This window comes from Bactrocera oleae, chromosome 2 (assembly GCF_042242935.1).
Source record: "Bactrocera oleae isolate idBacOlea1 chromosome 2, idBacOlea1, whole genome shotgun sequence".
In the NCBI taxonomy this organism is placed as follows: Eukaryota; Metazoa; Arthropoda; class Insecta; order Diptera; family Tephritidae; genus Bactrocera; species Bactrocera oleae.
Window position 1 is genome coordinate 98952796 of NC_091536.1, and position 11982 is coordinate 98964777.

General features: G+C 36.8%; 1 protein-coding gene across 1 annotated transcript in view; it reads right to left on the minus strand.

Annotated features, from left to right (window-relative positions):
* Positions 1 to 11318, minus strand: part of LOC106618405 (Octopamine beta2 receptor) — a 133563-nt gene extending 122245 nt beyond the window's left edge. Inside the window, exon 1 of the mRNA XM_070106123.1 lies at positions 8577 to 11318. The gene's annotated coding sequence lies outside the window, so the exon portion shown is untranslated. The remainder of the gene's footprint in view (positions 1 to 8576) is intronic.
* Between the last annotated feature and the right edge of the window lie 664 nt (positions 11319 to 11982).

Consider the following 11982-nt stretch of genomic DNA (forward strand, 5'->3'; position numbering starts at 1 on the left):
CCTACATACCATACATATATTTGGGCACGCACCGATATGTGCCATCGTACTACATATACAGTTATTCGCATTTTCATTTCACGAGATTTGCGCAAATACGAGTATGGCTGGCTATACAAATACAATTCGTAACACACCCATGGATGGTGCGGTAACATTTGACGGTGCCGGATAGGTTGTCAGATATTGTCAGTTATAGAGATATACGCGTGTACATATGTTACACGAAGTGGAACTCTCAGGGAGGCTGCGATGTGCTACCCTTGCTCATTCTCGGTAGATATGTTCGTATGCTTGTGTGTGTGTTTGTACGTAGTTAGACACCTTCGTGTTTTATATTTTACCTATTTTTCAAATATTATTTGTGAATTTATATATGTACATACATACATAAGTATGTAAGTTTGAGGATTCAAGCCCGTCTGCTTCTGCTTGCTATGTGAAATATCCCCCGGCGTTATTGATAAAATTCTATGCAAATTGCATTTTAAGCGAAAAATATGTGCCAGCTAGCATAATAATATAGCCTTCACATATGTTTATGTGAAAGTGTGAAAGCTCTGCGACTCAATCAAATCAAGTCTGAATAAACACATTACACGGGTACGTGTAAGGAGGCCTTGCAGAGTCTGTATTACATATCCTCCATCGCCCACCAAAACATCGCTTGTAAATAAGCTCGCAATTGATGCGAATAATTTTATTTCAACTCAAGATAATTAGCTGTTTGTTATTCGTGCTATACTTTTCACCATTATTTTCAAACACTCCTGTATGATACCAGATACAGATCAAACCAGTACCGAAAGTAATGAACACAGACCTTAAAATGATAGAAATTGCTGGCGCTCTGATAATAACAATGGAACGAGCTGCAGATCTTATCCTTGAATATTTGATTATGCGAAAGCTTTGTGCAAAGTAGGTATCGCGCGAGCTTACAATAACATCACACATCGTGCCACAAACCTGTAGAAACGATAGCAAAATTGCTACAAATTACTTCAGGACCCACCGTACTCTCTCAATAACTCAAGAGAATACTTAATCAAACTACAAAAATGTCATCGGAATGTTGGAAGATCGCTCTCGATGGCAATTTGAGGAGTAACAAAATCTAATTATGCCAAAAAAGTTCAAGTTCACATCATCTCAAATATAGGGTATTTAACCCACTCCAATATATTTTTAGATTTGTGAAACCTAACATAGCTTTTCGCATATAAAAATCAACCCAACGGTACAAAATCAATCGTAGCTAGCAACTCGGTGTCAAGATTTTGTATATGGTATAATAAACAGCGCCAAGAAGCGAGCATATCAGCGAGTTCTATTGCATTAAAATAAATATTTGCATACAATAATTGATTCTAAATTTGCATATTTATACGCGCTGTCATCTGCAATCAAATATACATGACCCAATATGTACATTTACCTATGTATAGATGTATGTAAATATGTGTTTGTATGCACACGTGAACAACAAAACTGCGTAAAACGCAAAGTTCAGGCAAATTCTAAACACACACGTTAAAGAGCCGACTTAAATTCACAAATGCACCTACTCAGTTACCTCTACATGAGCATACAAATACATGCAAATAAAAATATTCTACATTGGGCATAGGCAACATTGATTCAGCGCAAAATTCAGAAATTCGGTAATTACCAATTTACAGTTTTCACGCAATCGGTTTACTCTTGTAATGTGCAATTGAAATCCCCAAATACGATTTGAATGGGTAATATGGTAAGTACGTAATCAAAGCATAATTAATTTATATATATGCGATAACGCAAACACACTCATAATCGTAGTCTATATAACGGAACTTACTTTCGGCTTGCACAAATACAGAAAATTCACTACAGTCTCTCACAGATAACAACAATATAATTCGGATTTAATTAAAGCTCCAGTCACAAGGTCTTCCTAATTCCATAATAAATTTCCAATATCTCAAATTTTTCAACCGAAAAATAAATCAGTAAACTGCAATACAAGTATGTTGAGATAAACACAATGAAACACACACGAATACATATTAGGGCAATCATAGGAGTCCGTATATAACTAATTAGAAACAGTTGACAAATAGACTTATTACTGGAGAACGTGTCCTTCGCTCATTTATGTAAATTGCGTTTAAGTTCAATAACTCACTCATGTATAACCAAATAATACCAAAACTGAAACTTTTATCAATGAAACGTGTAGGTGGCCCTAATATTCCATGCGGATATATAAACTGTCGCCATTTCTCTGCTCGCTTTTGCTGTCTTGTAAAAAAATTGCATGTAAAAGAAGCAACACGACGCTTTATAGCTCAAACAGTCACCGACATTCCTCCCTCCCATACTGGCCGCCGTAGCAAACCAAATTTGTCAAAAGTTATGCCCGTAGTTGCAACGCAGAAATCAGTTGTTCTCTTTTGTTTTCATTTCACCAATGTTGCCATTGGTTTAAAGCCATTTCGTTTTTTAGTTATAATTTTTCATAATGTGAAGCTCATAACTAAAATCCGACTGTATTCGACTCTGATTTTGAGTTATTTTAAGAATATTTCAAATATATTCAAGTTTATTTTTTAATTACTACAAAATATCGAGATTGACAACCTTGCGTTACAAGAGATGGCTCTCTCACTCTCAGCTCACTCAATTCTACGGGAAAAATCGAATTTTCGCGGATATCCTACCGTACGATCTGCAGAAGCGGACGGTAGAAGCGGTGGTGAGTGTTCATTTACATTGCGCTCTCATAAGATAGGCCGTAGCAGCTGACGGGAAGGGAGGAATGTCGGTGACTGTTTGAGCTATTAGAAAACTTACCAAGTCTGGATATCTGTCTGACAGGCGCTGATTGATGTCATCATCTCGCAGATATCGGTCGCTGCGGCAGATGCGTTTTTGTTTCTTTTATTACCTAAATATTACTCACCACACGTTGGTTTGAGTTTATATTGTATTCGATTTGAAATCTCAAACGGCCAGTGCTAGAATAAATGTGGTTCGACTGCATACTAGCTCAAAGGTGTGGCAAGTACTAATAGAGCAATTAATAACTGACGTGCCGCCCTTCCGTGCTTACCATCCGTATCAAGCGAAATTTGTCAAAAGTTTTGCCCGTAGTGGTAACGTAGGAATCAGTTGTTCTGTTTTGTTTACAATTGAGCAATGTTGCCATTTTAAGATAGGTCGTATCAGCCGATACGATCTACGGTTTTGCGTCGTTTACTAAACGAAGCATAAGCAAAGTGAGCGCGAAGCGTTTCTGTGTGAATTTACCCATTGCGCAATAAAATGCATAACTAAGAGCCGTTACTAACTGCACTTCTTGCTGCCTTTCTCAAAAGCTTCTTACAGAATACCGTTGTACATCTTGCACTCAATTAATTTTCTGCACTTATGGTAAATGTCCTTAAAAAGAAGGAACGGCACAGCAATTATTCAGCGCTATTGTTGCTTTTACAGTTTTACCTTGCCGAGTAACTTCTTCGTTTGATTAATTGTGCTTCGTGCAGTCTGCTGCTTTCGCCGCAATTCCTTACTCCGCGACAGAGCATAGAGCAAAACTATGCCAAAACTCACCAGTCAAGTGGAAAAGTGTGGATTCCTGAAAATTCCTATCAACCGAACGAAATGTCAGCGACATCTTGAGGGGGAAGAGCGATGTCACAGAGACAAGCACACATCTTAAATGCGCATAAAATAAAAGCAACCGCAAAGCGACACTCGAGACAGTTAACTAGCTCTGTAGGGTACAAGAGGAGCTACCAGGGGACTCAACTTTATAATCGTTGACGCTGTCGCATTGTTGTTGGATAGTTTAGTTTTTATTACTTGATTTCTGCAACATTTCCTTGCGACATTCGTAATCAACTAGTTATAGCAGGACGAGATATAAAAGGGTAAATCTAGCTGATACAAATAAACAAAAAGTTCCGATCAAGGAGAAGGTTGCCACCTCTTCTCCTTGAAATTGTAAAACAAATAAATAATAAAGTTTTCTGAACGCAAACTTCAAAACAAGCAAAATCAACGGATGTATACACATATATTTAACTAGTAGATAGACTGTGAGGATTTGGCTCGGTCCCGAATGAATTTTCCTACATCATAATGTCAAATGAATGCCCAAGGATGACCGCATTAAGATACGACAGTGAGAACCTAAAATTTCCCCAGCATTAAGCATTCAAACAAACATGCAGTAGATATAATTGGGAAAAAGCTTTGAAGATTCCTGTTTACGATTAACAAATATACATATATAAGACGACGTAATAGTTAAATAGGATTATTCTTCTTTCAGATTTGAAAGCGTCTAAGTGGTTCACCATATTCGCCTTAGCGCGCCTGTTAAGAAAGAATAAAAGGTATCATGATAAAACTTTTATTACCCTTCTTAAAACTGTACTTTTGTTTAGAGAGTCTCAAACTCAGCCCAATACCTCGCATTAAAAAAAATTGACAAATTGCCACGAGCTCCAAATAGACTTTGCTTTTCCCAAGTCTACATAAAGTTGGTTCACTGCTCAGCTAGAAATCGGGAGATTCTAAAGCAGATTTATTCCCAAATTATGTTCAACGGGTTTGACCTCGTACAACCACTGCTTTATATTTTTATTCACTTTAACTTACCAAATGTGTGTTCAATACTTATAACCACTTTTCTCCAAAGTAAAATTGTGAATTTCTCGCATCCAATGCGAAACAATTCAATGAAATTTAGTCAAACTGTTATCCGGCAAATGAACTCACCCATATCACCATTCATGGTACACACGTACATACAATCACACTTATTCACTCGTTCTCATATATTTATTCTTCCCGGATGCAGAAAAAATGAGAGAAAGTAAAAGCAACCGGCGAATACAATGAGGCATGCACAATGCCTAAGAGCTCTCAGCGCCTAATCAGTCGCGGTATAAGCAAGAAAGTCACGGGCACCACACATAGTCGCATACACAACAAAAGGCAATTGTCGATAAAAGGGTTTGTGGTTTACGACATCGGTATGCTTGACATGCGGTCTGACGAGGCGAATAGGCAGGCTTGACTATAGCTTAAAGAAGGCTGCTTACTACTCACCACCACTGCCGGTGACCTGAAGCTCAAATTGAAGATTTTGCGGCTCCCGTACATTTTTTGGCAGTATTTGTTTGGTTAAATATAGCTTGTACAAATGCTGAGCCATGCACAAAAATGTAGATGGAGCTTCGGTCGTGTGAACCAAAATAAACGCCACAAACAATCGACGGCAGAAGAGGATCGACCAAGATAAAGAATGTGTTATGCAGAACTGATAAGGAATCTATCTCCGTCTAGGCGTACTTGTGCCGAGGAAGGAAAATAGAATATAATGATTATGGTAGTGGGTTGTTTGGTATGCAAGTTGCTGTCTTTTGTAGTCTATTGGATCATAAAAGTAGACAGTCAAATACACATACATACATATGTATGTAAGCATTTCGAAGTCAAAGCTTTATCGACAAGTCCAATGTGCCAGAAATGGTGTAGCACAGCCTAAATGGCGCATATGCTCCGTAAGGTGGAGTAAGTAGTCTTAAGACTTCTCATTGAGCTATATGCGTGTGTAAAAATTCTCCTAAGAGCAGTTAGCAAACGGCATTCGGCAGAAATTCCAAATACAGGCACGTAAATGTTGTAGCCTGTAGCCTGTATCTCTGTCTATTTACATACAAACACATCTGTAAGTTAAATACAGCATTGAGTTCAATAAACATTTGCACGCTCAGCAAAAGCGAAACTGCCAGCTCAATGCATTTGTATGTGACCACACATAACCGTGTACAGACAAACATATTACTGATTTTGTATGTGAGTGGAACCAAAATAGTTACCCGTCTCAAGTAAGAGAAATTCTAATTGAATTTCCGTTGCCTTAGCGGGAATTTTCGGCTTAAAGACACCCCACAATCGTTCCCCATCTTTATTTTATTTATTTTTGTATATGTTATGAAGTACAGGTACAATAAGGTGGGTGAAAAATATTGATTTTCTTTTTGCTCCGTACTCTGATAAAATTGGTTCATAGACACCTCTAAGAAAGGCTCTCGAAGTATGAGCTCTTAATTGTAACGGGACGGTTCTCCGCCTAACGGTTTTTCTATTTTTTACTTATTATCAGATAGAAAACTTCAAATCTCGCTTTCACCTACTTGAAAAAATATCTCGATTTATAGATTTTAAAATATATGGCTCTAGAATGTTGTACAAAAAGGCTTCTTATCTTTTATTCGAAAACCTAACTGTTTAACGGTCATAGTTTGATTATTTTAAGACTTTTAATTTCTAATTAATTTTATAACTCATTGAAAAAAATCATTTTATATCCGAAAACTTATAATTTACCTTAAAATTTACCGTTTACCTTTTTGTAGAGCATTACATTTCCTACAAAATCTATGGAACGAGATATTTTTCTGTAATTGGAAGCGAGAATTGAATTTTGAATAGTGATTCGATCTAAACAATTTCTGTGATACTATCATTGCCTTATACAATAAACTATGCCTAATTTCGTGAATATATCTTGTGAAATGAAAAACTCTTCCATGCAAACACTTGGATCCCATCGTTCAGTTTGTATGGCAGCTATTTGCTATAGTGGGATATATTCTTGGGGAGCAAAGGACATGTGCAAAATTTCATTATTCAAAAACTAAGGGACTAGTTCGCGTATGTACAGACCGAGGGACATACTTACGGTCGGACAGACAGACGGATCTGATCATTTATAAATATATTTTATAGGTCCGACGTATCCCTCTGGGTTTTACAAACTTTCTTATAATGAAACTGAATGACAACTACTGATTTGAAACAAATAATTCTAACAGACAAAACAGCCAAACACACACAAAGGCACAAAAACCAGACCCAGTAATTAAACTAATTCACAACACCCTTGTTATCTTGCTTTTCTTGGAGCTTCTAAATGTTGAATCACGTCACGATTCGCGTATACTTATGTATATCAAGAAATTTTAACAGTTTCCTAATTTTTGAGATTAAACTTATTTCACAGTCCATAAAAAGTAAATATTGGTTACGACAGAGAGGTGAATTTTACGTAGAATTAATCGGAAATTAATAAATTAATCAAAATGACGAATAGAATTGATTTCCAAATGTTCGTCAGTCCGCCATTTTTGATTATAAATTAACAGAAACTAATTATTTTTCCTACACTTTACTATATTTTAATTATAATTGGCCAAAATCAACTAGTTACTCTCGTGATTAAAAAAAGGTCAAAAAAGCGAAAAAATTGTTACCTTCATTTAATTTCTCCCGTATAATACAGAACTATTGAAATGCTTAAGGGGCACACCTAGTATGACAGCCTAAAAACACGTCGCCCTTTGGGAATTAAAAAACAACCCACTGTACTGTTTTGACATTTTCGGGGTAAATTAATACATGTTTCAAGAATATACAGTGAAATTTTAAAAAAAAATTTGGAAAACGGTTGGCCTCAAGGGCCATCCCTGCAACTTCCCTCTAATTTCATACGCTAATCAACTGATTTCGACCCGGTTTGCGGCAAACGATGTGTTTCTTCAAGGTTTAGAACTGATTAGTTTTTGGTGTCGATCGGTCAAGTCGTTTGGAAAAAATTTTATTTTATTTTTGAGATTTCTCGAAATCTACTGGTCCGATTGGGTCCAAACTTACACGAAATTCAAGTGCAATGAAACCCTTTGGAATGCCGTTTAGTTTATTCAAATCGGTTGAGCAGTTTAATAGTTATAAGAGGGTCACATACATCCACACACACAAACATACATCCACACATCCATACAGACATACGGACATCATCGTAGAAATGTTCGGGGAAGCTTCCTCGACCCTCAGAACGTCGAGATCTGTTGAGAACTCGATTTTTGAAAATGGGGTGAAACCAATATCTTCCCGATTTTTAGAAAATTTTCCATTTTCTTAGCGGGAAGTTAAAAAATTATATTTTTCGAGTTATACGAGATCGGCGCTAAAAAAAAGTACTCCACTGCTGCAGTAATTATGGCCTCCTCCCTGGGAAAAATCCAAAAATAAAATATTCTCGTTAAACTAAAATATATTCTCCGTAAAATGATCTATGATTGAAAATAGATAAAAAATTTACAAAATGGCGGCGTTTTTAAAAAAAGTTGAATTTTACCCCATATTTTTGTAAATCGATAGTAACATATCAAGTATATCGAAACAAATATTGTTTCTTAGTTACACGTGGATGTAAATTATATTTTTACACACAAGTCACTTAAGCGAGAAGTAAATTATATGAAGCCTCAATCGAAAAAAGTTATATATACCCTATGTTCACAAACTAAGTATTAATTCAGTAGTATTCTGTTTTGATATTTCAAACGATCCGAATAAAATTACAGTTTCGGGGGCTAGAACTTGTTTATTGTTAACACACCGTTGGAAAAGATATTCCTGAAAATTGTTCTCGAAAAAGAAAATTTTGGCGTTGATCTCATTTTTTCAAACTTTCTAATACACATACGTTACATTTTTGTTGTGTTACTTCAACTTACCTTTTCAATCGGCGCAATCGGCATCGTGGTCTTCCGCTCAACTTATACCGCCAGCGAAGCCATGCCAAACAACCGTAATTTTCTAGACAAGACGCGGCCAACGACACACCTTTCATCTGCCGCAGTTGCTCACTAAGGCAGATTTGCTCCGATAAAAATCAAAAATGCCACACGTTTTGGTGAAATTGAAAATTCCTTAAGAAGTTTTGCAAAAAAGAATCATTGACTGAACCTGCAATCTTAACCCCAATTAAGAGGGTTAAGTCTACAACATAAAACCGCACAGCAGCTGTGAGGCAGCCAGAAAAGGCAAATCGTTGAAGAATCATTTTTAGGTTGCCATTGCATGCATGCCTACATGCAGCCTCCTGGCTGTGTGTGTATGGGTCCGGGGGTTCTCTTGGAGCAGACTACACAATAGAAAAGGCCTAATAAATTCAAATTATCACAAATATAAACGCTTTCGGTGGAAAGAAGTTTGCCAAACTGGAAGCTCTGACAGACAGACACGCATAACGACACTGTTAAAATAACTGACAGAAGTTGTAAATGTACAAGCAGAGAATTTTAGGATTAAGGTTTTCGATGAAAGCTCTTTGTCAGTGGCTTTGAATTGCGCAAGAATGCTCAGGGTTGGAAATGACATTGAATTCTTGCCACTCAAGATAAAGAAAATAAAAACATAATAGTAATAGTAATAAACAAAATAGATGATTAGTGTGATATTTGCACCTCACAAACAATATATCAGGTCCACTTACAAATATATAAAATTTGAATGGTTACAAATACGTGGGAGTAAAGAAGGGTAGTATAATTTTAGTCAAACTTAGGGGTCACCCAACTAAAGCACTTTTGTTCAGACCCATTTTCACAATTATAATTCGCCAACGTTAAGTTACGTAATATTATATGTAAGTATGTATGTATAGCATCAGTTGTCTGTGAGGATACAGCTTCACTGGCGCTATAAGCTGAGATGCGTAACAGTTTTGATGACGGCATATCAGCAGCTGTCTCTTCTCGGTGACTCTAGTCGCAGATTTACTACACAGTAGCAAGAGTCACTGCCGCGGTTTTCACCCTGACAATGGCAACTGCTGATATTTGTGGCAAGCGGCGGCGTACTAGACATAACACATATGTGGCACAGCTATCTGTAGCAACCAAAAAAATAACAGCAACAGCGGCTTGCAATTGAGGCATTCAAAACTGTTAGAATAGAAACTATAAATTTGTTTAGCAACAACACTACTATTTCATCTGATTTTTCTGAATTTTTCCAAATTAGCCCATTTCAGGTAACTCTCTTCTTACGCTTTGATTTGCACAGCAATTCTATTCACTATTTATTAATTATTCAATCGCCCCCTTTCCAAACTGATCACAAAAAAAAGCCGCCACTCGAAACTCACTTTGTTAACACTTAATTTTGGACGCTTAACGGTTTTTTTTTAGAAGACAGCTTTTTTCAGTGCACTTTTATTATCAACTTTTGTGTTTAATTTAGGTCATATTTAATTATTTCGGGTAAAAAACGAAATTTAGCTGAAAAGAAAACGCCTTACAAAGTGAGACTGTAAATGTGAGCGCGCTCTGCTAGAAGTAAAAAAAAACATTGAACGCGCATACTTGCAGTGCACGTGTCGCCCTGGCTGCGGCTTGCCCTGACTGTTGGTTACTCAGTCCCGGGTTTCATGGCAGAAATGGACGGACGTGGCGGGAGCGGCAGCGCACAAACGGTGCCCATAAAATATAATTGCAATAGAACTGCTTAGATGAGTCGACAACAACTGTAACACCCATGTACAACAACTAAACCGAAATAAATCGAAAAAGCTGTAGAAATGGAAAACATCACGTTTGAATGCTCGCGGTACCGCGGGCGTATACGCAACACGCCGAGAACGAGCTACTTTGGAGGTTTTGCGGCATTTGAGTATTACTTTTTTATCTACACTCTGGCGAACTTATTATTACTAAACTCGTAAATTATTTTTTAAATAGTTAAGCATTTTTGTTCTTACATTAGTTATAATATGTAGCTACTTGCACTCGACAATTTGTTTACCTTACATTGACACTGTAATTATAATGGAAGTACATGTATTAGTTAGATTTAATTAAATTTATTTCGCCACTTGTGATTTGTTTTTAATATTCCGTCAAAGTGCCTTTTTATGACACTTTTCATACTTTAAACAGTTGAAGTGTTTTTGTGTTTTTTTGTTTCGGTTTTATTTAATTTCAACTGTCATTTGGGCTGCTGTTCAACGTCGCACGAAAGCAATCGCCACATTTGTATTTCAGGCAGTTAGTTTGTCGGCTGTTGCGATAATTTTCAAATTGTTTGCCAGACTGACATTCAATTGAGTCTTCTATGTACTTCCTCAAATTACCCGCGCTCGGCACAAGGCTCATGGGGGGCTCGGACGACAATAAGCGCTATGAATAACGTCACTCACTTTCCGCTAACGTGCTGTATTATCCGCTTAACTTTACAGCTTTTCTTTCTTATCATCCATCGCTTGTGTTTTGCTTTCACATTTATTTCCTTGTTTATCTTATTAAACTCTATATTATCTATTGTATGTGTGTTATACACAAATCGCGCGCAATCCGCAAACGACGTGGCAGCACACCAAACAGTTCACTTACGAATGAGCTGTCGCATGCCTGAGCAATTTAGCAGCGGCTGTCGCTAGACCCAAGCAGGCAGCGCAGTCGTTGTGCTCTGCTTCATGTTTATTAGGCGCCGCGTCGAGCCGAACATCGACGACTAGCAGCAGCATACGAGACGTCACGCCTCGCATAAGCAGTACGACAGTAATGCACATTTTTCCGCGCAATGGCGTTGCCACCCACTGAGTGGGGTACTATCGTTTGAGTCACTCATAATCGCAAATATGTACATACCTTGAGTGATTGAGGGAACTAATTATGTACAGATACATATGTACTCGTATATATACATTAATGAACCTTGTAGTCGTTATAGGTATGTCATGTCTTGAAAATATTAAGAAAAGACATATTGCCACGTAGAATGGAGGACAACTGATGAAGAAACTATTCGAGTGGAACTTTTCAATGATCAGCTTTCATTTCTGCTTTAAAAAAATTAAATTCAAACGTATAATGTTACTGCATTCTGTTAAATAAAACAAACTTATTTTATTTCCTTAATATAGATCTACTTAAATGTTAAGCATTTTCAGAACATTGATTAAGAATCTTAATTCAAATATAATATATAATATAGATTCATAAATGAGCTAGGTCTCATTGTAAACTTGTCAAAATTGATGTTTGGTTAATTTTCTTTTTGCGTAACGATAATGACGTGTATATGCATATGTAAGTATACTTTGCGCATTAAACTAAAATATTATATATGTCGGTTTTG